Source organism: Balaenoptera borealis (assembly GCF_965194805.1).
Source record: "Balaenoptera borealis genome assembly, chromosome: 3".
In the NCBI taxonomy this organism is placed as follows: domain Eukaryota; kingdom Metazoa; phylum Chordata; class Mammalia; order Artiodactyla; family Balaenopteridae; genus Balaenoptera; species Balaenoptera borealis.
In genome coordinates, this window is record NC_138866.1 from 119,128,862 (window position 1) to 119,155,845 (window position 26,984).

At 42.4% G+C, this 26,984-nt stretch overlaps 1 protein-coding gene and 1 long non-coding RNA gene across 2 annotated transcripts in view; one reads left to right on the forward strand and one right to left on the reverse strand.

Moving 5' to 3' along the window:
* The window catches only part of THSD4 (thrombospondin type 1 domain containing 4), a 572,383-nt gene that overhangs the window by 294,243 nt on the left and 251,156 nt on the right, over positions 1 to 26,984 (forward strand). The window lies entirely within an intron of this gene.
* The window catches only part of LOC309624902, a 280,987-nt gene that overhangs the window by 98,543 nt on the left and 155,460 nt on the right, over positions 1 to 26,984 (reverse strand). The gene's annotated exons all lie outside the window — the stretch shown is intronic.

Genomic DNA, 26,984 nt, shown 5'->3' on the forward strand with positions numbered 1-26,984 from the left:
TAATAAATTTTTAAAAATAGGACTTCATTCACAAGGCTACCTGTGATAGCATATTTAGTATTTAGTAGAGTCCAGCATACCTGTTAGGCACACAGTAAATATTGGTTGACTTATACACACCTATTTCCTCACCTGTAAAATACTATGCCCACCTCTCGGGGTTGTTATTAAGCTCAAATAAAGTAAGGTGTCAAAAGTACTTCATGAACTATAAAAAGCATAATGCAAATGTTAACTGATTATATTATTGTCATGTTTCAAAACACTGGGCATCCTAGAATTTTCTAAAAGAGAAATAAGTGTAATGAAAGTATTCTTTTCATCCTTAGACATAATTGGAAAAACCATTCAAGGCATTTATGTTACCGAGAGAGTCCTTCTTATCCTGTGAGATTTCCACAACTTTACTGTTTACTCTTTTTTAAAAAAACAATTTAATTAATTAATTTATTTTTGGCTGTGTTGGCGCTTCGTTGCTGCATGCGGGCTTTCTCTAGTTGCGGTGAGCGGGGGCTACTCTTCGTTGAGGTGCATGTGCTTCTCATTGCAGTGGCTTCTCTTGTTGTGGACCTCGGGCTCTAGGCGCACGGGCTTCAGTAGTTGTGGTGCATGGGCTTAGTTGCTCCACAGCATGTGGGATCTTCCTGGACCAGGGCTTGAACCCATGTCCCCTGCGTTGGCAGGCGGATTCTCTTTTTTTTTTTTTTTAATTAATTTATTTTACTTATTTATTTTTGACTGCGTTGGGTTTTCATTGCTGCGCACAGGCTTCTCATTGTGGTGGCTTCTCTTGTTGCGGAGCACGGGCTCTAGGAGCGCAGGCTTCAGTAGTTGTGGCATGCGAGCTCAGTAGTTGTGGTTCGCGGGCTCTAGAGCGCAGGCTCAGCAGTTGTGGCGCATGGGCTTAGTTGCTCTGCGGCGTGTGGGATCTTCCTGGATCAGAGGACCAGGGCTTAAACCTGTGTCCCCTGCATTGGCAGGCGGATTCTTAACCACTGTGCCACTAGGGAAGTCCCATTTATGGTTTACTCTTATGCACAGAATTTTTAAAAGAAGCTTCAAAAAAACTTGACTCTGTTATTCCTTTACAGTGGTACTAAGTGTAGATAGTGCTTTCACAAGTTTTGTTATTTGCTGGATGCATGGGAACTTCTCTGCTTGAATCCTTGCTTGTGCTGCCATTAATGTTTTACACGTTACTGGAAAAGAGTTGGAACTTATCTTTGAGGGAACCAGAAGGGGTACTTAAGACAGCTTTCTCATGAATCCCTAACTGTAACTTTGTCAATTCTCTTTGAGTCTTCAGTACTAGTCAGCATTTTCATTTCTTCTTGTTTTCTGTCTGGTTAACGTGCTTCTGAGCTAGTCACTCAGCAAAGCACACCAGTGCTGTCCCAGGTGGGAGTTTTAGTCTACTCACCTTGCTTGGTTCTAGGTAGACGGAAACATTTCTCTTGCAAGTTTTCTTCAAAAAGTGTATCTCTTACCGTAAAATAGAATATACGAAGTAAGGGTTATTTAGATTCCTTTTTAATTTGAAACTTTCAAAAAGATACACGTATACCTTCCAAGTAACACTCACACATAATCCTTGAACTGCAGCAAAATATAAATAAAATAAGAAGTGAATACATGTAAACTGAGTTATATCATAACTAATGTTATTTCAGAATAACATTTCAGCTTTGTGAAGGATTAGCCCGTTGTGAGTAACTCTGAACTAGAGAGTAGCAAATGAATTGATAAATCCTAGGGAGGTATTATTAGGCCAGTAAGCTTTACACTTTTTAATCTTCTGCATTGTGTTCCCTCTTACAGCCTCGATAGTGAGTCTTCCACAGACTGGGTCTACATCTTGTCCCCTGCCACACTCAGCAATACCTTTTGTGGCCCTGGAGGGACCAACACTCTCTACCTCTGGGCCCGTCTCCAAGTTTCTACCCATGAGAAGTGCCATGGCCCCTTTTCACGTTTCTCTGGAGCTGTCCCCTCTCTCCCCCTTGATTCAATACTGATGGTAATTTTCTTTCTCAAGCACATTCCCTGAGGATCCCCTAAGGGAATGGCTAAGAGGTTGAAACCTAGGCCAGTTGTTCAGAGCCAATGCATGCTAATAGAAGAAATAAATCACCTACCAGCATTCAAAAATATATAGGTAGATAAGCAAGGAGGAGAAGAAATACAAGCCGCCTGTTTTTTTTAAAGCATGCCTTTGGTCCCAGATAACTCCAGGAGTAGATTAAATGGTATATTAAAAGGCACTTACGTATCATGCCTGCTCTCGCAGAATTAATGGATCGGAGGACATTCCACACGGAGTTTATTATGCCTGCCAGCAGGGCTGGATGGCATGTGGACATATTTGCACATTGTGGAAACAGTAGCTTGGTTTATGACAACCCAAGTCCTGAGCTCACATCAGAATCTGACAGTTATGCCCATGACTCTATGGGAGCTGATTTATCCTGGACCATTTAAAGTCAGCAGATACTTTTTGCTATCTGAGTCCTGCCCTTTCTGTCCCTGGGCTGGTGGCTGTCTCTTTAGTGAAAATAGAAAAGGGCTACCTTGTGACAATGATGAATGATCCCTGTTTGAACACAGTTCAGCCACCTTTAGTGTTTAAGGCCAAGGTCATTTTTTTTCATGATGGTGTCTAGTCATTGCCACCCAGCTAGATGGGACTGGAAGTTACCAGATCACAGTTTGCTTAACTAATCATTCATTGCCCTGGGCAGTCAGTCCTGGGAAGACCAAATAAAATCTGTGTCTTCTGTATAGTTTCCTACATCCTCATTTTATACATGTTGGCCCCCTTAGTGAGGTCCCTACTATTTAAGCACTAAAAAGAAAAATGGAGTTTTACTAATTGTAGCTCAGTATTAACTCTCCTGTGTTAGTTATCTCTTGCTGTGTAACAAATTACTCCAAAACTTAGTGACCTAAAAATAATAATCAACATTTATTTTACCACAAAGTTTCTGTGGGTCAGGAATTCTGGAGCAGCTTAACTGGATGGTTCTGATTCAGGGGCTCTCGTGAGGTGGCAGTCAAGATGTTAGCTGGGTCATCCTGCTGCCATCTAAAGTCTTGACTTGGGCTAGAAGATCTGCTTCCAAGATGGCTTACGCACATGACTAGTAAGTTGGTACTGGCTACTGGTAGGAGGCCTCCGTTCCTCATGGATGAGTCTCTACAGGGCTGCTTGAGTGTCTTTACAATATGGCGGCTGGCTTCCCCAGATGATCCAAGAAAGCACAAAGTAGAAGCCCCAGTGCATTTTATGACCTAACCTCAGAAGCCACACTTCATCATTTCTGTAATATCTCATTGGTTACACAGAATAGCCTCATTCAGTATGCAAGGGAACTACAAAAAGGCATGAATACCAGTTGGCCAGGATTATTGGAGGCCATCTTAATGGGGGCTACCACACTCTCTATAGCCCTTCAGAATTTGAATCCCCTCTAGTAGAAAATTCTAATAGTGTTATTTCAAATAAAGAACCAAAGGTGCTCTTGGGATCTGTAGGTTCCATCAGTATTAAATATGGCTACCAAACAGTGTCAATATTATACGTAGTCCTGTTAAAAGAAAGATTCAATTGCAAACATCTGATTTGATGTTTGTTAAGAAACAAAACAGTCCAGAAAAGTCAGGGTTAGAGTCCACTTTATTTTTTTTTAATTATTTATTTATTTATTTATTTATTTATTTATTTATTTATTTATTTATTTATGGCTGTGTTGGGTCTTCGTTTCTGTGCGAGGGCTTTCTCTAGTTGTGGCAAGCAGGGGCCACTCTTCATCGCGGTGCGCGGGCCTCTCACCATCGCGGCCTCTCTTGTTGCGGAGTACAGGCTCCAGACGCGCAGGCTCAGTAATTGTGGCTCACGGGCCCAGTTGCTCCGTGGCATGTGAGATCTTCCCAGACCAGGGCTCAAACCCGCGTCCCCTGCATTGGCAGGCAGACTCTCAACCACTGTGCCACCAGGGAAGCCCTAGAGTCCACTTTTGATCACACTCTCCAAACAGGATTTTCTTCTCCCAAGATGAAGCCATATGGGCACTGTCAGTTTTCTTTTCTTCCCCAGTGTTTGCACTGAGGAAAGTTAAACAAATCAGAACTGAACCCATTCACAAAGTTACCATTGTCATGGATTGCCATCCTGGAGTGCAAGGCCAGTGTCTTTTGTTAGCTGCTGCTTTGAAATCCATAGCCAAGATTGCCTGGCACAAAGTTTTGCGTGTTGGCAAGCCAACCCCAGTGAATTGGAAGTACATTCAGAGCTAAAGGAATAAGACCAGAAGCGCTGTAGAATCAGATCTCTGATAGCCTCACGGTTGGACAGAATCTACAAGACCCTCCAGACGAAACTTCCAATGTATGCGGGTATATATTCTGAAATACTAAAGATGTGTAGATGATCATCCTGCTTCTGCTTTAATATCTTAAGTAAGAAAAAGCTTAAGCTACCACTCCCTTTAATTGTCAAAGAGTTCTAATTTGCTGCTTAAGCCACATTTTTATCTCTGTGTATCTTCTGACCATTGACCTTCCCCCCCACCAACCCCCGGAACAAAACCAAATATGAAATTACTTCAGATATTTGAAAACCGCTCTCATGTGGGTCTCCTTAGTCTTTTCCATGGGTTAAATATTCCATGTTTGTTTAGCCTCCACATCCCTTGCCATCTTAGTTTCAAGGTCCATCTGAAAACGTGGTATCCATTCATTTGTGCGACCAAGTATTTGTTGAATGCTGTCTGTTGGCAAGGCACTGTGTCAGTCCAGATGTCTGAAAAAGACAGAGTTGAGTGGAGCTGTTTCTTCCAGTTAACTTAGATGTTATGTTTCTGTTGATGTCACCAAAGATTGCATTAGTTTTTTTTGTAGCCATGTCAAACTATTGGATTATTTTGGGCTGTGATCAACTAAAGTGATCACTTTTTGTTGAAGGGAATTCTTCTCAGTTCTTGTCTTCCCAACCCTGTAACTGATTTTTTAATTTTTTGAATCTAAATGAAAGACTTCACATTTATCTCTATCCAGTTACATCTCATTGGTCCAGCTCATCATTCCAGTCCATCGAAGTCGTGTTGATATTTGCTGACTCTTAGATCTTGACTTCATTGTATTAGTATTTCTTGCAGCTTTGTGTATTCATCTGCAATTTTGATCAGCATTTCTTCTCTCTTTGCATCCAAGTCACTCCTAGTAATGGGGAGTAGAATAGGACCAGTGACAGAGTCATTTGGTGGGCCATTAGACCCTTCCCTTCCCCCTTCCATCCCCTCTTTGCGAACAGATTTTCAGCCAACTATGAGTTGCCCAAATTATACTGTCATCTGGTCTGCATTTCTCCATCTTGTCCACAAGAATTTCCTGAGAGACTTTGCCAAATGCCTTGATTAATCAACACATGCTGGGTCTCTGACATTCACAGTTGTCAGTTGTAGTGACCTGCTTCTTGCTCCAGAGGAAGAAAGGGAATGGGGCAAGCTGGGAACGGTTCTGTCTTCTGCTCCAACTCCCTAACCACCAAACTCCTGGCTCAAGCTAGGGGACTGCCAAGTTCATGAAGATGTATCTATTGACTGACCCCTTGACCTGACCCTTTAGAACCAAGACATACCTTGTTGCTTAAAAGTATTAGAACCTTGATTAGAACCCAAGTCTCTTCATTCCTGATCAGCTGTTCTTTCTAGCTGTCTTGGGTTCACGTCACTCTCCCCTTTTGACCTCATTTGTCCGTTCTCTACCTTGCTTTGATCCTCAGGATCATGGGTTTTCATAATTCAAATCACCAAATATTATGAGTGCTTAGTGTACGTTCCTGTACAAGATATGGCCATGCCATGTCAATACTTTTTAATGCACCCTACACAACTTCCCAAACAACAGTCCATAACAAGCCACCCTGGTCAGCTCTGCTCCACCTTAGGAAGTCCTGCAAACTCACACCTGTCTCCACCATCCTAGGTGTCCAGCCTTACGTGTTAGGATCTGTGATTTCTCCATTATTTTTGGCTTCATGCCCTGCCATGCCCATTGTCTTTGGGCCTTAGATTTGGTAACTAGGTTCAGACAGTCTACTCTGGCTCAGACCTTCTTTCCCACCAGCAGATGACTTCTATTGGATCAAGCACTGTAGGTAGGATGCATATTGCCCTGCCCCACCCTGGAACCTCCATCACAGAACTTGCCCTTCACCTGTCAGAAAGATTAGAAAGAGAGTGGGCAGAAAAATAGATGGAAAGACTGGGTTCCAGTTCCCAGTCCAGTACTGATAATCCAGTATAGTTTATTGCCTGTTAATTTTAGATAAAGCATACTTTTGCAGGGGAGAGGTGCTGATTTGTAGTAATGAGACCCAACCATCATTCTTGGTGGTAAGAATGAAAAGGTACCCACCATCAAGGGTCACAATTCAAGTAACTGTGTTACCCACAATCTGTCTCTTCTAAAGTCTGTAGGACCTTTAAGTTGTGAGCAACATACTCAACAAGTTTGCCCTCATTTTTTCATGGAAAATATAGAGCTTTGGTGCTATTTTCTGGGACACACTCGTTGTCTTAGTATAGAGTCATAGTCTAACCTGGACATTTTCCTCTCTAAAGCTTAAGCTTTTAACTCTCTAGATCAGAAATTCCTCTGCCATCTTTTCTCCAGTTTGGGGAGATGTACATTGCTTCTTTTTATTTCTTTATTTTAGAGTTTTTGTTTTTCCTAATTTTATTGAGCTATAATTGGCATTTAACATATTTTTAAGATGTACAACATGATTTGATATATGTATGTATTGTGAAATGATCACAATAAGTTAACATCCATCACATTGCATACTTACAAATATTTTCCTTGTGATGTATATATTTTTAAGATATAATCTCTTAGAAACTTTCAAATATACAATACAGTATTGTTAATTATATTCAACATGCTGTACATTACATCCCCAGAACTTATTAATCTTATAACCAGAAGTTTGTACTTTCTGATCACCTTCACCCATTTCCCCCATCCCCTACCCCCCGCCTCTGCCAACTACTAATCTGTTCTCTGTTTCTATGAGTTCAGTGCTTTTTAGATTCCACATATAAGTGAGATCATACAGTATTTGTCTTTCTTTGTCTGATTAATTTCATTTATCATAATGCCCTCAAGGTCTATCCATATTGTCTCAGTGGCAGGATTTCCTTCTTTTTATGGCTGAATAATATTCCCTTTTATACATATGCCACATTTTCTTTGTCAATTCATCCATTGATAGACATTTAGGTTGTTTCCATGTCTTGGCTATTGTAAGTAGTGCTGCAGTGAACATGGGGGTGCAGATATCTCTTAGAGGCAGTGATTTCATTTCCTTCGGGGTTATACCCAGAAGTGGAATTGCTGGATCATATGGTACTTCTATTTTTAATTTTTTGAGGAACCTCTATACTGTTTTCCTTAGTTGCTGCACCAACCTACATTCCCACCAACAGTTCGTAAGAGTTCTCTTTAATTTACATTCTCACCAACACTTGTTTTCTCTTGTCTTTTGGATGATAGCCATTCTAATAGGTGTGAGATGATATCTCACTGTGGTTTGGATTTGCATTTTCCTGATGACTAGTGATGTTGAACATCTGTTCATGTACCTGTTGGCCACTGGTATGTCTTCTTTGGAAAAATGTCTATTCAGTTTCTCTGCTTGTTTTTTAATTGGAGTGTTTGGTTTTTTTGCTATTGAGTTGTATTATTTCTTTATATATTTTGGATATTAACCCGTTATCAGATATATGATTTGCAAATATTTTCTCCCATTCTGTAGGTTCCCTTTTCATTTTGTTGATGGTTTGCTTTGCTGTGCAGAAGCTTTTTAGTTTGGTGTAGCCCCACTTGTTTAGCAAGCCCCAACTTGCTTTTGTTGCCTTTATTTTTGGGGTCAAATCTAAAAAATCATTACCAACATGGATGTTAAGGAGCTTACTCCCTATGTTTTTTCCTAGGAGTGAGGTGTACACTGTTTCTGCCCAAGAAGTCATAGAATCCTTATTTGTAAACCCTGCCCAGGTAGCCAGCTACCAATTTCCCATGTATTCCATGATCTTCCAAATCTATGGCCTTCAACTGGAGTAAGAGATGAAAACATCACCTCTTTCCTTAAATCAGAGGTCCCCAGCCTTTTTGGCACCAGGGACCGGTTTAGTGGAAGACAGTTTTCCCACGGATTCGGGGGCTGGGGGGTGGGATGTGTCTCAGGCGGTAATGTGAGCGATGGGGCGTGGCAGGCAAATGAAGCTTCGCTCACTCGCCCGCCGCTCACCTCCTGCTGTGTGGCCCTGTTTCTAACAGGCTGCGGACTGGTACAGGTCCACAGCCCGGGGGTTGGGGCCCCCTGCAAATCTTTAATTCCCTACTTAGGAAAGTGAATATATGCATTTTTAACATCAATTTATATCCCCTAAATGATAAGTGAAAATGAATGTTTAAAACTTTCCAGATTAAGTAAAATTTGTACTTGTGTGTGGCCCTTACCTGGGTTATTTATTCCCTGGTGGGTGAGCGACAATAGAACTCAAGCCCCTGGCTCTCCCACTAAACACTAGGAAATCGGGGCTTTTAGCCTCTGAAATTCTTTACTAAATGAACCTGTTTCTACTCATTTTCAAATGTATTAATCTACTCTAACATTTCACTGTGAAGAAAACAAGGTTTTTATTAATTGAAGCGGGATCTCCCACCGGATGTTCGGTGTGATTGGCTACATCATTACATAATAGTAATAAACAAATGAGCCGCCTTTGAACTCAGCAGTTCAGGCTCCTACTGTATCTTGGCTGTGGTTGCATAGTTTGACACTTGTGCTGCAGTTAATTAGGGTGACTGTGAGAGGTAGACAGGGGCAGAGAAAAGGCAGGATTTAAAAGCTGTTCCTGCTACCTTTTGGGGAGTTTTAAGTCCTTTCTACATTATAAAGCTAAATGATAGATTTATGCTTCATTTTCTCCCTGGCCTCCCTCTTTGGCTTCAGATTTAATGAGCCCAAAGGAAAGGGGATTCATTATTTAAAATCTGGGTGACGTGCATTTAAATTTAAGATTTGTAGTTGCCTAGACTTTTTATTCCTGCAACCCAAGTTACCTACATATAAATCAAACTTCATCAGTTACATGGTCGGTATTCATCTCCCCTGTTGGGAAAAGCTTAATCTAATGGGTTACTTCCCAAAACCTGCTTTGTTGCTTTCTTATTTGTGATGCATATAGTATCAGCTGAAGGAGGGAGGAAACTGGAAAGAATGCTTCGGTCACTTTACATGAGTTTTTAAATAGGGGCAAATAAGGGAATGCCTATTCACAGTGCTTATTGGCAATTCCTTGGGGTGTCGGTGCTAACGTTTCCTGTGACAACAGAGTGAGAAGTCTAGAAAGCAGGGCCCAGGATGAAATTGATGCAGGGAAGAGGGCCTGACCTACCCTTCCTTGAGAATTCTGAAGGATATTTCTTCTTCCTCTTCCAGCTTTTCTGCCCCTCTTCTACTTTAAACACAGGGAATAGAGGCCTGAGGAGGAGAAACTGGACCAGGGAAACAAGGTCAGACTGGATATGCCATAGACCCTCACTGCCCGCCTGCTCCCCAGGCCCCCCTGTCCGAGACCCTATCATGCTTTAAAAGGTCCTTTCCTTTATCTGCCAGGCCTCCTTCTCTGGCCCCGTGGAAGAAGCCTCCAGGTAGGCTCTCCCTAAGTTCCACTCTTCATCCCTCAAGTGTTTGTTCCACTCTCTGGATCTCTCTCAAATGCTGTTCTCCTCCCTCCCCTGGTAGAGGCCATCATTACCTCCTGCTTAGATTGCTGCAGTGACTTGGAAATTGCTCCCCCACGTCATGCTGACTCGTCCCTGACCCTCTTTCTGTGTTGCAGCCAGGGCTGTCTTTCCAGAAGGCAATGCCAATCTCGAGCTCCTCTGGTTAAATCTGGAGGGACTTCATCCTTGTGGCCCTGAAGATGAAATCTCCACCCCCTAACAAACCTCCGAAGCGGTTCATGACCTGACCTCTGCTATCTCCCGTTCCTCCCCTCTTGCCCTGCTAAGCTCTATTCCAGCTACACTGGACTGGACATGAGCTCTCGTGCCTCTGGGCCTAGTGCCTCAAGGTCCTCTGGTCTCAGCTGAGACAGACTTCCTTACCCAGACCCTTAATCAAGTGTCCCCTCTCAGGTATTGCTTCACATTTATAACCAGAGCCCCAAGTTTCCCCTCCAAGAAACCCTATTAAATTCTAAGAAAGGCCTAGAAGCTCCAAAGCATTTCCCATGATTTCCAGAGGCTTCCTGGGCTAGCTTTTTCATGCTTCTCTCTGCCTCTTCACTTCAGTATCTTCATGTGCTACCTTGGTTTCTGTCCTCATTAGTCAAGCCCCCAAATCCATTTCCTGCAGAAATCCACATGGTATGAGTTTACTTTCATGAATTGACTGTCTTTACTGGAGATTGAGGTGATCATGAGAGGTGACTTTAACAAGTGTTTGGTCATATGTCCCTTCACTGGCTCAACCCTCATTCCACTGTCTTTTTCTTATTCTCCTTTACATTAAGTTCAACTCTAATAGAAATAATAATAATAATTGCAGTGATCTAAAGGAGTTTATTTCTGTCTCACATTGAAGAAGTCGGAGAGTGGCAGGGCAGTTTTGTTGTCCTCAGTATGAGTCCTTCTTTCATTTTATTTCTTCATACTTGGCTTCTATTCCTGAGGTCATCCCACTATCTAAAATGACTGCTGCAGCTCCAGCCATTACTCATACATTCCAGCCAGCAAGAAGGGCATGCACTCTCCCTTTAAGAATATTTCCCAGAAGTTGCACAGACCACTTCTGCCTCCACCCTATTGGCCAGAAGTTAGTCATATGGCCACACCTCATTACAAAGTAAGTTGGGAAATGTAGTCTTTATCTGGGCAGACATGTGCCCAGTTAAAACCTAGGAGTTCTATTACTATGGAAGAAAGGGAGAATAAATATTGTGGGGGCATCCCATAGACCTATAACACCTATAACAATAAACACCCATCCACTTTTCTTGCCTTGCCTAGTTTGATGTATGGTCAGGTTTCCTCCAAGCTTCACATTTGACCCAGGAACTTGTTTGGGTATATTTCCCAAACACCTACAGCTTACTTACAAAGAGGGTGCTGCTGAAAAAGTATTTTTCTCCATCTTATAAACCATGCTAACTTCTCTGTGTCCTGCATTGCTCAGACCCCCTGTGGTTGTCATGGGTCTGTACCAGTGGGGTTCCTTGGGTTGCACACGTAGGCCTGGTCTGCACACATACGTAACAGTTTCAGTCAACTCAGGTCACAGTTTCAGATTTACCAGTTCTCAGAATGCAACAGCAAATTCACAGGTCAACAGCCATGGTGAACAGTAAAAGAACAATGTGAGAACATCCTTGGTATGGCTCCCTCATAGCCGCAGGTCCACGGACACACACTAATGTCTGGGTTCAAGGCTGAGAAGCTGCCCACCAACTTCTTCTGATAGCTCCCTTCTGGTGAGGCGAGGCACAGGTGATATTTATCTACTAAACAGCACCCATATGAATACATTTAGCTGGATATGTATTCAACTTATGCTCAACACATCTGCATCAAATATATCTTTGGAAGACTGCCCTTTTTGGGGAGGAAAGCAGGAAATTCATAATCTGGTTATCTCCCTCCCCGTGTTCTCCACTACACTGGTCTTGCTCACTCTTGACTCCTTTTTCAGTGTTTCACTTGGAGCCTGACACAGAATAGGCTTTCAATAAGTATTTGTTTAAAGAATAGATGAAAGAACACCATATGCTAAATGATGAAGATGCAAAGATAACTGAAACATGGTCTTTATCCTCAGAGCTCAAAATCTAGTGGGGGAAGCCAAACATAAGCAATCATATTATAGAGAAAAGTATACAGTATAAATACATGCACAGTGTTGAAGTAGCACAGAGGAGATGTCTGAGTTGGATTTCGTTGTATGAATATGAGTTTGCTAGGCCCATGGAGGTAGAGAAACCAACTTGTACAAGGGTCTAAAGGGACAAAACAACCTTACATGTTCAGGCAATAAGTATAAGAGGTCCCCTAACTTAAAGACGTTATAGTTTTTAAAGTAGCTTTTTTTTTTTTTTTTAATTTATTTATGGCTGTGTTGGGTCTTCGTTGCTGTGCGAGGGCTTTCTCTAGTTGCAGCAAGTGGGGGCCACTCTTCATTATCGCGGTGCGCGGGCCTCTCATTATCGCGGCCTCTCTTGTTGCGGAGCACAGGCTCCAGACGCGCAGGCTCAGTAATTGTGGCTCACGGGCCTAGTTGCTCCGCGGCATGTGGGATCTTCCCAGACCAGGGCTCGAACCTGTGTCCCCTGCATTGGCAGTCAGATTCTCAACGAATGCACCACCAGGGAAGCCCTAAAGTAGCTTTTTGTAAAACTAAACTTTTCCTCTTTTTTTTCTAGAAGTGATTCATAATTACTACTGATTTATCAAAGTTCAGAGCTTTGATTTAGAATGATGATTTGCATGCAAATGTTGTAGAACAGGATCTGGTCATTTGTTAGAGTTCTATCCACTCCCCACCTGGGGGCACCAGTAAAACTGAAAATTTTGCTTTCTTTCCTAGACGTTGAGTACTTGGAGCCATGTGAATGCTACACCTCAGGAATTTCAATATAAAGGTCTTTTAAAACCCCATCAATAACCACAACTAGAAAACAGCAACAACAATTGCTAATATTTACATGGCAGAGTGCCAGGTGCTGTTCTAAGCATTTTATATGTATTGACTCATTTAATTTTTATAATAATCTTATAAGGTAGGTGCTAGTATTATCCCCATTTCATTGATGAGGAAACCAAGTCACCAAGATTTAGTGACTTGCTCAAGGTCACAAAGCTCAAGGGCACTCAAGCGACTGAGTTAGGATGTTAAACTCTTACACAGTTCAAAAGTTTTACAGTGTATTTAAAGTTATCAGGCTGTTTCTTTTATTATTTTACTTGTTGAGCTTTTCTGCTAGGCAAAGAAGTTTTTTTATGAGGAAAACCAGAAAGAACTTGCTGGGTTTTAGATAACCCCTTGGGCCCTGACATCTCGGGAGCATTCCCTCACCTCCGTGTGCTGTGGGCCCCTCTCCAGCACGGCTTCCCTCTCTGGCTACTCCCTCAGTGGCTGATCCCCACCTCTGCTCCCCATGCCAGCTACTCTGAACATGAGCACCGGCCCTCTGCATGGGAAGATTCGGAACTAATCACTAGAGCAAGCAGGTGGAGGTATCCAAAAATCAGATCCATGGAACAGTTTCTAGAACGTTCTTACAGGAGGCCCTGCCTCCCTCTGAGACTGTGAATGCACTTAATCCTTTCTGTTTCATCCCTTGAGAGCAGGGTATACCACTCTCACCTCTTCAGTGGCCCTTCTTGCACACCCAGGCAGCTCTGAGGTGGAAGACTGGGTCTGCAGTGTGCAGTGTGCCCCTCTGAGGCCGTCTGGCCCACTGCCCCCCATTCCCCACCTCTGGCCTGGCCCATACCCCTTTTGTATCACCTCAGTCAGATGTTTGCCTTTTGCAACATAAGGGAGAAGTATAGTCAAGTAGCCAGGGGCAAGGATGGTCTGCTCAGACACGCCCGGGGTTCAAATCCTGCCTCAGGCATCATACTAAGTATGTCACCTTAGGCAAGTCCCCCAAACTTGTTATTCCTCAATTTCCTAATCTATAAAATGAGAGTGATAATACCTTCTTGGCAGTGTTGTCATGAGGATTCAAGTAAGATGATCCCTAGTGCTCAGTAGCAACGGCTCTCAGAGGCTGTCTGTACAGTGTCAGAGCCTGGGCTCTGGCGTCCCACAGTGGGTTTGAATCCCAGCTTGGCCACTGTCTAACTGTATGACCAGTGACTTTGTGACTTCTCCTCCTTTGTAACATGGGGCTAATAGTAGTATTCACCTTATTAGATTGTTGTAAAGATTTCATACTTATCATATGGTGAAGTGCTCAGTGGGCTGTCTGGCACATACTGGGTGTTCAATAAATACTAACTACTACTGTTTGTCATTTCTCATCATCATTACCACCAGTTGAAGTTAACCCATTCTGGATGAATGATCCGTAGTGGCTGCGAAAAGGCTCATCTGAGTGGCGATCCTTTCCAGCACAGCTCAGACTGTCCCTGTAAGCCTTACTCCTGCTCTCCCTCCAAGTTCCCAGTTAGAATCTCCCCAGCTGAAGGTTTCTTTGCTTTTCTTAGTGGACAGAGGCTTGCCTACCCTAATGGGCAGGGTTCCACAACAGACAAACTAGGAATTTCTCCCTGAGGAGTCTTCATTCCAAGATGAGCGTTCCAGAACCCTCATCTTTCTCTCAATGCATCTTTGGAAGTCCCGCACGCTGACCTGCTTGGAAACTGGAATCTTGATTTTAAGAAAGGTTGATTTCACAGGAGGTTGGCTGTATGTTATTCTCATAAAGCACATGTCATCTTAATTGAAACTGTGTGAGTGGTAAACTTTGCATTCTAAATTTAGAAAAACGGCATTGGGAGGGAATGTAACCTTTGAAACAGTGGAGGAGACAGTGTGAGTTGTTTTATGTAACTCTGGTGGGAAGAATACCTGGGTCGTGCAGGCTGACAGCTGTTATTGGTGAGGTCTTTCTGAATAGCACGTTTTTAGGGTTTAGTTTTTTTTTTTTTTTTTGGTTTTTCTGATGTTACCCAGTCTTTTTGCAATTTTTATTGACCATATGCAGCTTTGTGAATCTTAACCTGTTTTACTTCATTCAGTACTATTTTAAGAGCCACAAACTTTTTTCTGGGCCATGCCCCAACTAGACTCTACAGACTAGATCTCTCAGAGTTGTTATTGTTTCTGAGTCTTCAAATCCACAAGGTGACCTGTTGGTAAATTATTATTCTCTCTAATAATAGTAATAGCCTCAGCACTAATCCCTGGCATGTTCGTGTCCTTGTAACCAGGTGGTCTCACCCCTCTCTTCTCAGCCCTACATACAGAAGAGAGGCAGGGAGCATTCCCTTCCCATTGCCACTGCTCCTGGTGGGCGGGGGAGTGGTGTCAAGGACCCTGCCCCCTGTTTTGGGAGGCTGTTGACAGTGAGGGACTTGGAGCCTAGAGGAGTCTGAATGGGGCCAGCAAAATCCCCATGCACGTGCATGCTGCAGGATGCACAGAGATGTACAGGTCGCCACCAGCGGAGGGCGCTCATCAGAAAGCAACCAGCCCAGTGCAGCATCACCTGGGACTTTCTTACTTAGCAGCCCAGGCTATCCCAGACCAGTTCACTTGGAACTTCTAGGGCTGGGGCCTGTGTGGTAGTTTTCAAAGCTTCCCAGGTGGTTCAGATGTGCGTCCAGGCTGAGACCCACCCTACTGAGGTCCCTCTGGTGATGGACCTTGCTGGGCAGTCTCTTGATGCTGACTCCTTCTCATGGGGTTCTCTGGTTAGGCTCACCCGCTGCCCCTTTGACCTCCTCTGGGGTCAGGCTTTGCCCACTCAAGGAATCCTAGTGCCCCAGGGGCAGAAGTAGCCACAGTTCATAGCCTCTTGTGCCCTTACAGAGATATTCTGCAGTATTTGTAGACAAAGGTCAGCATCACAGTACACACTGTTCGACATTGGCTGCTTTATTCTTGTTCCTGATGGCAGAGTTCTCCATGGCTTCATGCAACCAGTCTGCTCTTGTGCCAGATATTTTCCTCTTGCCCCTCCAGACCCTTTGGCTGCCCTTTCCATCCCGCTGTCTGCCTGCAGGAGGCTCTATATGGATTGTATCATCAGGCCTCCCTCCTCCTGGTTTCCCATTAGGTTCAGCCAGGGGGAAGCTCAACGTGAGACAGGAAGGTGAGAGGAGAGTGAGGTTGGGGTATTTATTCCCTTGCCTCACTTCTTACTTCTTAGGTGCTTTTTCTACATGACCGTTTCCTTTCGGGTTTCAGCAATCTCTCCCTCCCCTTGTCCTGTTGGGCCAAGGGGCCTCTCCTTCACTCTTATGTCCTAAGTTAGTACACTATGCAAGTGATCCTCAAAGTGTGACTGCTAGACCAGCAGAATCAACATCACCTGGAAACTTAGAAATGTAGACTCCCAGGCCAGCCCCAGACCTAGTGATTCAGACCCTCTGGGGATGGGGGTCCAGCAGTGTGTGTTTTAACAAGTCCTCTGGGTGATTCTGATGCACAGTTAAGTTTGAGAACCACTGCCCTAAGCCTTCTTGTTTTGCCTTACTTTGCTAATAATCCCTTTATTAAGCCCTCCTCAAATTGTCACAATTTGAACCTGCCATCTGTTTCCCTGCCTGATGTACCTGTTGACACACATTTAGGTTTGCTGTTCCAAACAGTTGTGATCTTTGTTTATAGATCTCTGCACATATATATGAGCTTATAAGTAGAATTAAATTCCTTCAAATAGCATAGGATGTGTATTTTAAATTTCAATAGCTATTGCCAAATTTGTTCCCCAAAAAGGTTGTCCCAATTTGCTATTTTCTAAACTGGTCTCTGGTTATTTCACATTGTAGTACCTCTTCCAGTGGCTATTAATTGACCAGACAGTGGCAGTGTGTCAGGGTCATACTTCTCAGACTTGGGTGCACACAGATCACCTGCGGATCTCGTTAAATGCAGATCCTGATTTGGGAGGTCTGGGGTGGGGCCTGAGAGTCTGCATTTTTAACAAGTTCCCAGGTGATCCACGTCTGTGCTGGTCCTGAATAACAAGGAGTTAGAGAGTAAGCATAACGTAATGGCTAAGAAATAGGCTTTGGGTTTAAATCCCCAGTCAACCACATACGGTGACTTTGGGCAAGTTTCTTAATCTCCTTGAGCCTCAGTTTCTTCATCAATAAAGTGGGGATTGGATCACAGGTTTTATGATGATCAAATAAGGTAACACATGTATATAAAGTACTTAGCAAAGGGCTTGACACATCACTGACATTCCATAAATGGGAGCTCAGATTCTTCTTTGCCCCACCCCTGCCTATTCCTGATGGTTATTTGCCCCATGTTCTGTCTGTTGCTGATACTTAGCTGCCCTTAACTCCCCTCAAACAGCTTCCAGTGTCCCAGACTGGCAGCTTCTCCAGAAGGTTCTGCTTATCTTCAAGTCAGCCCCCGGATCCTAAGCGATAGCTGGAACCCAGTACTATTCTGCTTTAGCATCTTTAGAGCGGAACTTGTGGCCAAGTCACTGCCAAACCCTCTGCTGAGCCATTGTTCCACTAGTTCAAGAAACGTTGGAGACATTCGCTTTTAGTCAAGTGAGCCTTAGGGAGCACCAGCTGCCCCAGCAGTCTCCCAGGCAGGCATCTAATCCATCTTTTTCTTTAGAATGATCGTAATCCTAATGAAAACCTTTAGGAAAGTCTCTAATCCTTCTTTTCTTTCGGATAAGCTTAAGGGAACCCCCCAGTGGCATCCTCCCATTTGGAGCAAAAGGTAGAGCGCCTGAATTACTCCCAGCAAAATCTAAACTCAGCTCTCTAGGAAACTTGGCCATGTGCAATCTTGCCTACAGATGCCACTCATAGCCCGTGGGGATATATATGCAAATTGTCCCCTAAAATAGCGCAGTTCACCCAGGTAAACATGTAAATCATTTGTAATACAGATCCTGGTTTACAAACATTTCAAAAACCAGAGCCATGAGTTCATGGCATTGAGAAGAGGGCTCAGACCCGCACGGGGCCAGCCAGAGCCAGCTGCCCGAGAGTGGGTCCCTGACGGGCTTGCCTCATTCTTCTGTGTAATGTGGAGTGGAGTAAGAGCATGAACAGACAGCCAGGAAAACTGCGAGCATGTGTGGAAATGGCTTTGAAGTTGCCCAGAGGAGTCCAGAAGTGGAGGAAGTGGATGTGCCGCACCACAGGCCCCGGGTCTTGAATTCATTTTCCCCACGCTGCCCGCAGCTCTTGTGCCAGGAGGCTGAACGGACGGGCGGATAGCAAGAGACACTTGAAAGTTCCGGGAGGGGTATGGAGGCCACATTGGGAGCCTCACGCTGCAAGTTACAGAAAAAGAAAGAAAAGCTGCTGCTTCCGTTACTTCTTGAGCAGCTCTCTTATCTGTGGGTCCTCGGCCCCTTCCATTTTCGCCCCCTTAGCTGGGTCCGCTCGTCCTCCACTGTCGTGCTGGGGATTCTCCAGCCTTCATCACCAGCCCAGATCTCCCTCCCAATCTCCTGCCCTGCGTCTCCAGCTGAACGTCCCTCCAGAGCCCCGCCATCAGCATCCCTAAGACCGCTCTCCAGCCCTGCTCCTCTTTCTCTGTTTCCCACTCCCAAGTAAGGCTTCATGTGAAAACAGTGTTCTGCAGCTTAATAAATGATTACAAACAGTCATTCTGCTTGCTTCCAAATCCGTCCCTGGATCAGGTGGCAGTGCAGCAGAGCTGTGTGACCAGATCAAATTGTTCTGGCCCCCAAGGAAGAGGGCTTACGCTCTCAGCCTGCTTTGAGGGCTGTTGTTAAAAACAGCCCCATGAAACTGCTAGCTGGCTCTGTGCAGTGTTTTCTTGAAGATGTTGTTCATTACATTCCACAGCAGCCTTTTAATGAGGACCCAAGGAAGAGATTTCCCTCAGGTTTAGCTGAGTAGAATTAGCTGTCTTTGTACTGAGCAATCAGCCGACTCTGGTCCTGTGAATCCTGTGTCATATTGCTGATCACAGCAGAAAGTTCAGAGCTTACCTCTAGCAAGTACATGAGAAGGTGTATTATGTGTTGTGTGCTAACTCCACTCCTGGCTTTGTTATGTCTTCATCTACTTATTTAAATTTATGTGATCTTGTATTATAACATATATTTATTTAAGATTGGATATCAAATATAAAGGATTATACCTTCCATTCTCATATTTTTATAAATGAACATGCACATATGGTGTCTATAGAGAGACATTTATTAAGTAGAAAGATGCAGCTTTTAGTGGAGAACATGATTTGGTGGATTCTTTCCAAACTATGTACTAAATAGTGACAAAATCAAAGTAACAGCATTTTTAGTAACCTGTTATAAAATAGTGCAGCATTGTGAGGAGAGATTTAGATCTTGGACTTCAATTGGAGAGAATGTCAGTTGTAGGTAGCAACCAAAATTCAAGTCCCTTTTATGTGGCTTAAAGCACACACACTCACTCTAATTATGTAACATGTAACAAAAATATTGGGGGCCATTTTCTGATAATGGGAGGTCCCTGGCAACCAAATGAGTGTTTGCAAGGCACATGAACCATATGGACTTTCTTCCAGACACTGGGCAGTGTGGCAAAGTGCTCCGAGACCTGTCCTTCCCGTGCTTCCCTAACGGGCCATTAGAGAAAGGGACTATTTGCTGGTTAACAGAGATGAAAGTTTCTGTCATTTTCCTGCAAGTGAACAGGTCTTTAATATTTCCTGAAACCACAGGTCTGCTTCGTGTCTTGTAACTGAAACAACTATAATCCTTAACACCAGAGAGCAGTGGGCCCCCAGTAGTAGTACAATGGCAGTCCAAGGGAGCAAAAACACCTGCAGAAAAATTAGGCAGGACATTTTTTGCAAGCCATGTCTGGGATCTGTAAATGCTAGCTGATCGCTGGCAGGTTTTTTTGGTTTTTTCTTTTGTTTTAGTCAAATGTTTGCAATGACTCTGCTGTACCTGAGTGAGGTATTTGATGGAGATATTTCACACGAATTCCCAAGAGATTTAAATACCATTCTCCACATCCATTTGTCAGTGTTATTTATCATGTTCACAGCTTCTGTTTCTGATGCCAAATCTTAGTCCTTTTAATTGGGTAAGCTTTCTTTTTCCCTGACACTAATGAACTTATTTTTATTAGAGTCTGCCCTTTCCCAATCAGTGCTTCTGGATTTGGGGTTTTACGGACAGATCAAGGGCAAATCATCAAGTTAGAGGTGGGAGAGAAGGTCAACCTTACCTTTGGGAAACCGTATGAAGACTAATTCACAGATATGCTACTCAGAATCTGAAGCAAAGACTTTTTATCGGTTGAGGTAGGAGATGGACAAATTTGAGGAACAACAGCTTGGGCTGTTTTTAGTACTTTGATGGGAATTTGGTTTAATTTTTGAAGCACATTTCAAACTTTAGTTGCCAGATTTTTAAAAAACATACCTCTAACTCTCTAGGAAAAGAAAACTTTTTTCCTCTGGAAGGCCAATAATACCTGACAAATTATATCCAGAATTCTATACAAGCTTTAATTGATTTTCTAAATGAAATAACTTTATTGTTTTAATTCTGACTTAAAATTGCTATAAGCTTATTTTTGATACAAAAAATCAGATGTTCATAAAAAAGAAAGTGAAAATATTTATATTCTTACCACTCAGAGAGAAACACTGCTAACATTTGGTATATTTCTTTTCAGGCTCTTTCCTATACATGTAAACACATATATGTATATATATTTTGTATAAGAAAGGATTCATGCTATACATAAAATGTTTATAACTTGCTTTTTTCTTAATATGTTTTATATACTTTCCATGTCAATATGTACATAGGTCACTATCATTAATAATAATGACTATCGGGACTTCCCTGGCGATCCAGTGGTTAAGACTCGAGGGGGCACGGGTTTGATCCCCGGTTGGGGAACTAAGATCCCGCATGCCACGTGGCGCAGCCAAATAATAATAATAATGATAATAATAATGACTGTTGAATGCTCCATTATATGTATCGCAATTTATTAAATTCCTTAGTTTTTGATATTTAGGTTGTGTATCAGTCACCTATGGTCATAATAATGCTGTGTAACAGACAACCACAAAATCTCAGTGCCCTGTAGAAATAAGCATTACTTCTTACTCATGAGTTTACAGACTGGCTGCGGTGGCACTGGTGGTACATAATGAGGTAGATGGGGAGGCTCTGATCCATGAGACTGTCATTCCCCCTCGTGGGATCTTCTCACACTGATGCCAGCTAGTGTTGTATGTTTTCTCATAGTGATGACAAACGTGCAAGGGTGAAAACCCAGTTGCACAAATGCTTGTCAATCCTTGGGTTGCATCCTGGTCATGAATATTTCATTCGCCATAGAAAATCACTGGTCCAGCCTGAATTCAGGGGGTAGGAAGTACACTGGGTCCACAGAGAGGGACATAGGAAGAGTATATATTTCCAAACATGAATCTAATATACCACATTGGCTTCATTTTTCATTATTGGAAGCACTGCCGTGAACACTCCTATGCTTACAGTTTGCACACATGATTGATTTTTTTTTTAGGATAAATTCATAGAAGTGAAAATTGGTCAGGGGTCAAAGTATATATAAAGTTTTGATTTTTATACATGTGACCAGACTGCCTTTGTTAGACTTGTTTAAAAACAAAACTGTTATCTAGGAATGATTTTTTTTACTGATGTTTGTGAGATTGTTTTGGGGAGAGGAGAAAGGAGGCTATTCACTAAGCCAAAAAACAACAACAAAATACCTGTACTTGATTGAGAGAAAAAAAGCTCCAATGATGACAAATTTTGCCTTTAAATATAACCTTTAGACTTTGTGAAATAAGAAGCCCCAGTTAGATCCAGGACAAGGTATTCTGATGACTTTGGAATATCATACTGTTAAACTCGTATGGAAAGTACTGAAAGATATCTATAACTTCTAAGTAAATTATAGAATTTGAGTTATTCCTTTATATATATATATATACACGTATATATATATTTTTTCTTGGTGTTTCTAGCCATTCTTTGAAAATGCATCCTTTTAGCTTTTAACACCAGAAAAGTGGCCCAGAACCATGGGTGCCCTTCCCAAAGTCCAGCATCAACGTGGGGTTTAAAAAAATGATCCCTACTCCTTCTGACCGTACTCTGATCACAAAAGGGCCTAAGATAACAGCCATATCAATTAGTAATGTGATTGGCTTCAAGTAATAGTAACCAACAGAGTCGCTTAAACCAAGAGGGATTTGTTTTCCTCTCATAACAAAAAGTCTAAAGTTGGGCACTAACCAAAGTTGTTGTTCAGTACTTTAACAACCATATCATCTCTACTGATTCCCTTGGCCTTTCTCCCATGGTCAGGGATGGCCAACCGTCATCTCTGAGTTCAAGGCAGAAAGAAGGATAGAAAGGGGAGTACTGCAACCTAAGTGTCCGTCATCAGATGAATGGATAAAGAAGATGTGGCACATATATACAATGGAATATTACTCAGCCATAAAAAGAAACGAAATGGAGGTATTTGTAATGAGGTGGATGGAGTTAGAGTCTGTCATACAGAGTGAAGTAAGTCAGAAAGAGAAAAACAAATACAGTATGCTAACACATATATATGGAATCTAAGGGAAAAAAAAACAAAGGTCATGAAGAACCTAGTGGCAAGACGGGAATAAAGACACAGACCTACTAGAGAATGGACTTGAGGATATGGGGAGGGGGTGGGGTGAGATGTGACAGGGTGAGAGAGTGTCATGGACATATATACACTACCAAATGTAAAATAGATAGCTAGTAGGAAGCAGCCGCATAGCACAGGGAGATCAGCTCGGTGCTTTGTGACCAACTAGAGAGGTGGGATAGGGAGGGTGGGAGGGAGGGAGATGCAAGAGGGAAGAGATATGGGAACATATGTATATGTATAACTGATTCACTTTGTTATAAAGCAGAAACTAACACACCATTGGAAAGCAATTATACTTCAATAAAGATGTTTAAAAAGAAAAAAAAGAAACGAAATGGAGGTATTTGTAGTGAGGTGGATGGAGTTAGAGTCTGTCATACAGAGTGAAGTAAGTCAGAAAGAGAAAAACAAATACAGTATGCTAACACATATATATGGAATCTAAGGGGAAAAAAAACAAAGGTCATGAAGAACCTAGTGGCAAGACGGGAATAAAGACACAGACCTACTAGAGAATGGACTTGAGGATATGGGGAGGGGGAGGGGTGAGATGTGACAGGGTGAGAGAGTGGCATGGACATATATTACCCTACTAAATGTAAAATAGATAGCTAGTGGGAAGCAGTCGCATAGCACAGGGAGATCAGCTCGGTGCTTTGTGACCACGTAGAGGGGTGGGATAGGGAGGGTGGGAGGGAGGGAGACGCAAGAGGGAAGAGATATGGGAACATATGTATATGTATAACTGATTCACTTTGTTATAAAGCAGAAACTAACACACCATTGGAAAGCAATTATACTCCAATAAAGATGTTAAAAAAAAAAAAAAAGAAAGAAAGGGGAGTACTGTAAGTTTTAATAGGAAAGCAAAACTTTCCCATTACTGCTACCTCCAGCTAATCCCAACTTATATGTCATCGGCCAGAACTGTTGGCATGCCCATCCCTAGCTATGAGGGAGACTGGGAAAGTGAATGTTTCTGTTGAAGACATCAAAAAAAGAAGGGGGTTGAGAATAGGTATTGGATTGCCAATAAAAAATGTCTTATACAACAAGGAATACAAAATATTAAAGAGCTATAAAAGCACCATCCAGGGATAGAGAGGGGGCCAAGGGAGAAGGTACACAGGCCAAGTTGGGCTGACTGAAGTCTTGAGTCCTTCAGCCTTGTTCCAAGGTATCAGATACCTCAATTCTTCTTGAATACCTTCTTCTTAAACTTCCCCAAAACTTTATATGTTTGAATATATGTAAATGTATGGTTTATATCTTATTTGATATATTATTGGTATCAAAATGGATAAGAAATTACTAATTACTAATGCTAATTACTGATATTTGGCTTTTGACTGGACATTTTATTTAAGTGAGAGTAATGTTCTTAAACTTGGTCAAGTGGAGCGAGAGGCAGCGCCTGTGTCATGAGAAGAGCATTTGATTGTTGGCAGTTTGCTTAGGAAAGTAACTTGAACTTTCACAGCCTCAGTTTCTTCTTCTGGGGAATGGAGACTGCAGCCTCTTTGCCTACCTCATAGTGTTGTGAGCAAAATGTAACAAATGAGAAAGTTCACGGTAAACAATTATGGGCCCTTCCAGTGTGTCCCTGTTTATTTCTCAGTGGGCCCATCAAATAGCTCTTCCCTGAGCCTGGACTTCCTCAAGATTTGAAACCGTGATGGAGACCAGACTACTCCCCAGAGGGAGCTTTTGAAGTATTTTCCTGCAAAATTCCTAAAGCTCTGACCACCAGGGAAATCCTGCTGATCTCGTTGGTTCCACCGGCACAGCTGAATGGTGAAGAGCATCCCTGGAGAATGGTTCTACTTTTCTAAATTAGCTCTCAGAAAGGCCCACATGCTGTTGTTTCCATGAGTAACATCAGAATAAACTGGCCGTGGATCTCTTCCTAAATTGTTTTTCCGATGAAATAGGTACTATTATTATTCCAAATTTAAATTCGAGGAAACCAAGGCTCAGAAAGATTATGTGTTTTAACTAAGATCTGGCTTTTAAACCAGATCTGCCTTATCCGAAGGCAGAGCTCTTAGCCTCAGCTCCTATCAGGGGTCAGAGGTAACATCATCAACATCAAAATTCTTGTCTTCCTCCTCCTCCTCATTTTCCTTTAAGCACACCGTTTATCTTACATAACCCCCTCTTCTCACCTCTGAGGTTGGTTGAACTGTGAGTTTATTAGCCCCAGTTTACAGGTGAGGAAACTGAGGCTTAGAGACATGAAGTCATCCATCTATGATGCTACAGGGAGTTCATGATTGAGGGATACCTTGTGATGGAGTAAGACCTGGAGTCAAGATTCTCCTTCCCAGACAGTTGGAAGCATTCTAATTTAAAAGAGGTCGTGGTGCAGAGAACAGACTGGTGGTTGCCAAAGGAGAGGGGGTTAGGGGAGGGATGGAGTGGGAACTTGGGGTTAGCAGATATAAGCTTTTATATATAAAATGGATAAACAACAAGATCCTACGGTATAGCACAGAGAACTATATTCAATATCCTATTATAAACCATAATGGAAAAGAATATTAAAAAAAGAATGTATGTATATGTATAACTGAATCACTTTGCTGTACATAGGAATTAACACAACATTGTAAATCAACTATACTTCAATTTTAAAAATTGAAAAAATAAATAAATAAAAGAGGTCATGGGTTTCTGACAAAAGGTTTGGTCCTGGTTCATAAAATATGCAATCTGTTTGAATTCACTGAAGATTTCCCATCTTCTCTGAAACAGACGTCTGGCCAGTGGCCTCCGCTCTCCTGACTCTTGCTGACCTGCTCAATGACATTCAACAAACGTTTAAACCAATCTGTGCCTTCATGTATGCCATTTCTCCACTGTTTTCCTGAGCTCCACTAGAAGCTAGTGTTTCCAGATTTGGAAGGAAGAGGGCAGGGCTGGGGAAGGGTGTTTTATGAGTAACCACCACTGCCCTTCCTGCTATCCTCATTAATGTTAATGGTTTTTTCTAGGCCTCATTGGCTCAACATATGTATTTTTTTTTCTGCCATTATTCAGCTGACCTGATTCTCATCAGCACAGTGCGGAGCCCTAGATGAGGAACCGGAAGATACAGGTTCTAGGCCAAGGTCTCCACCTCTGGACCTCAGGTCCTTTTCCCTAAGCTGACATGGTTGAACTGGAAACCCTCTAAGGAATTTCTCTGTGATTCATTTCCCTCCTTGGGCAGAGTTACAATTCACCATCATTGACTATTTTTGGCTCAAAATTATTGTGGTTCAGTGGTAGGAGAGGAACTTATTGCAAATTCATCTTTAAAGTGTTTTGAGATCATTAACAGAAAATTGAGCTCACCATTGCTTCTAGAGCATTTGATTTTACCAACCTTGCCAGGCAGAGGGAGTCCTAAGTAAAGTGGAATTTGGAGTCAGAAGTGCCTGGAGATCCCAGACTCCTCCTCCTCCCACCTTCTATGAAGGGGAGACCACAGCCCAGGTCGCCCCACTTTTAAGAACAAAACAGAGCATACAACTGTGTTTTCTATATTATTTTATGATTACTTTCATAAAGAATGGCAAATCTTTATTAATATATATTTTAGTGTTACTCCTATAAAATTAGTGACCATGTGTATCAGCAATGCATACCATTTTCTTTGTGGTCGAGCTCAGTTACTACTACAGCTCAGTGACAAGTTCTTTTTTCAGCCTGTGGAAATAATTACATCGTCAAATACCACTTCATGATTAAAAACTTTTCTAACCAGGAATAGCTTCCCTTTCACAGTAATTACTTGTGGCAAGTATCCTTTTTTTTTAGAAAATAAACGCTGAACAAACTCAAGTCAGATCATTTTTTCCTCTCCTGCTAAAATAATTGCATGAGTAAGAGGTGATTCCAGTTTGGGGGATGTTTGTAGTTTTATATATTGCATGGTATTCAGTCTTCAGCACCCTTAGACACCCTCCTCTGCAGCTTGAAATGTTTCTCTTTCTCAGAGTCAGGGCTGAAATCGATACATCTTCCTTTAAAATCAGCTCTCTTTAATTCTTCCTTCCTGGGTGATATTAAGGCCTCGATTTTACACATTTTTCTTTAGCAGCTGTAGTTTCTCCCCCTTTACTATTCTGAGGTTCCAAATCCAGTTCCAGTTATGCAACCTTGGGCAAGTTAAAAACCTGGGAATAATGATTTTACCCCACAGGCTAGTTGTGGGAATTATATGAGAAAATTACATTTTAGGAGAGTGGCTGGTACCTAATTAGCTCAGTCAGTGTTCATTCTTCCACTTACTTATTGTTTTTCTATTTTGGCTTATGGCATACAGGTGGTGCTCACATCCTACTGTGAGCATTGGAGCCACTTGCCTACCTCCCTGATACAAAGCTTCTTTTCTACTTTTTGTTTTTATTTTTTCCTATTCTTTCCTCTATTTCTATAAACATTTTAGACAGAGTTTTTTCAGACCGACCTCTTATCTGCTATTCCTGCGTGTGAATTCCCTTATTTTGAGTGCTAATGCCAGCTCATGGTTGGATATTCCTCCCACGCTTTGCAATTTTGGAGTCGAGCTGGTTCAGCAGGAT